This window comes from Montipora capricornis, chromosome 7 (genome assembly GCF_036669925.1).
Source record: "Montipora capricornis isolate CH-2021 chromosome 7, ASM3666992v2, whole genome shotgun sequence".
Taxonomy (NCBI): domain Eukaryota; kingdom Metazoa; phylum Cnidaria; class Anthozoa; order Scleractinia; family Acroporidae; genus Montipora; species Montipora capricornis.
The window spans coordinates 50,484,711-50,486,820 of NC_090889.1; the positions used below are offsets into that span (position 1 = coordinate 50,484,711).

Consider the following 2,110-nt stretch of genomic DNA (forward strand, 5'->3'; position numbering starts at 1 on the left):
TTTTTTTCTGCCTGACCTTAGAACTAGATTAGATTATTGCGGTTATCAGTAACTAGCGCTCCTCGACGACATTTTTTCATATTCGAAAATGAAATTTAGGTGGACGTAAATCAAATGTTGCCATGCAAAATTCATGGAGTACGGGCATGGAAACATTTCGAAAAAAAGTCGTTGAGAGGTGCGTCTAACTGATAACCGCTGTAACACATCTTTGACCTTCACTGCAATCGGACTCCAGAAAACTCTAGGACCCCAGGATTTCAGCTTCCCTTCCAGATAATGCTAACGATGAGGTGACTGAATATGACAGTAGCTCTGATGAGGAGGAGACGGAAACTGACGTTTCAGAACTCGATAGAGAGTCCACGTTCTTGTTAGGAACGACTACGAGTTTTGAGCGCCAAGTGCGGATCAACAGTAGGCTAATTTTATGATAGGTATTTCTTTAACGTCAGTTAAGTTACTAATCAAGTGGAGCTATGATCTTCGCAGTTGTGAGCGCAATTTTTGCAATTGCGTAGAGAAGCCTGAAAAATTCAGGACTTCAACGGGGTTTGAACCCGTGACCTCGCGATTCCGGTGCGACGCTCTAACCAACTGAGCTATGAAGCCACTGACGTTGGGAGCTGGTCATTTGTGGGTTCTAATGGTCCCGTGAGGAATGATGGTATATGAAATGAATCATATATGAACTGCGGATATGAAATCAAGTGAATCTATGATCTTCGCAGTAAGTTACTGAATGTTCTTAGGTGCTCACGTCTCTAACAGTGCTGCGGATTCGGATTTTTGTAAAAATATCTGCGGATTGGTGGATTTTGCGAAAAATTAGCACGGACCGACGGTTTTGTTGACCATTATTTGCCCCCTCCTTTAAAGTCATGAGCTTCTGAATTTATGTAACCTATATAATATAATCTATGGGCGGAGCTCTCCATCGGAATCGCTATATAATATATAATTATCTTCTATATAAGCTACATAATCTATAGAACATTGCACCGACATCGCAGAGGTCCTGTGTTCGAATCCTGTTGAAGCGACTTGAATTGTTCAGGTGTCGAAAAGAGACAATTGCTTTAATTGTCCAGCGAAGTGCGAGGATCACTTCAAACTTACTTTTCTATTTATAACAACAAGACTGAACAAAAATATTCAGCCATTTTGACTTATATTTGTGTTATTGTCTTCGGTGAGCATTAATTTATGCACATGAACATACCTTTCATACAGTCAAATTTTCACAGTAGATTAAGAGCTCTGGTTTGACTAGCTGAAACAGTACAAAACAATTCACAATTATTCAATGGTGTATCGGCTCCTGCTTCTATATTCCCCTATTTATAATGGTAATTGATCCAATGGTAATTGCTCAGCAGGAAATAAGCGTAAGAGTCGCACGAGGTGATAGCCAAGTGGACTGTAGCTTCTTGAGGTCTTAAACAAACTGTAATTCGATAGTACAAGCTGAACCGCTTTCTGCTTGTTGTATAACTTAACCAAAACATCTTGTGACAGTTTGTAACATCCTTTGAATGCCTCTCACTCTCTAACTCGTCGAGTTGGCTTTCACTTAGGCTTGCAAATCGCTTTGCCGATGGTTCGAGTAAAATACCCACTAACGGGTTAAACGTCTTTTCAATAAAGCTGTCAAGAAATTGCGGCATTTTCTTGAGTAGTGTGGTCAGTCTTTACTGGAGTTTGAGGGGATTAGCATTTTTCCCGGCGCACGGCGTCAGGTGTTTTCGTCATAACCATTCACCCATGGGCAAATTGTATACGGTCATTGACCAATCAAAACGTGCGTTTTCCTTCTGTTATGTTATAATTAAACTTTAATAAAGTGGTTATTATCGCTATCGTTATCATTTAAAGGTGCAGAAAACGAGTCAACCCTCGAGGAAACCCACTAAGCCAACATGAAATCTGTCGCCCTGTCGTAAACCAACACGGTCCAGAGTATGTTGGTTTTGCAGTCCGAAGCACATGCCCAAGGAACTGGACAGATGATATTGTGCGCAGTAAATGTCAGAATGAAGATCAAAGTGATCTGTTTAATGACTGGCCCGTGTTTGATCGCGACAGGCGCATTACTTACAGAAACGTGTTT

The 2,110-nt window shown here is 40.9% G+C and overlaps 1 protein-coding gene across 1 annotated transcript in view; it reads left to right on the top strand.

The window, feature by feature from the left end:
- LOC138058110 (uncharacterized) overlaps window positions 1-1,663 on the top strand; it is a 9,350-nt gene extending 7,687 nt beyond the window's left edge. The window contains exon 4 of the mRNA XM_068903998.1: window positions 1-1,663. This exon is cut by the window's left edge and continues 521 nt beyond it. The gene's annotated coding sequence lies outside the window, so the exon portion shown is untranslated.
- The last annotated feature ends 447 nt before the right edge of the window (window positions 1,664-2,110 follow it).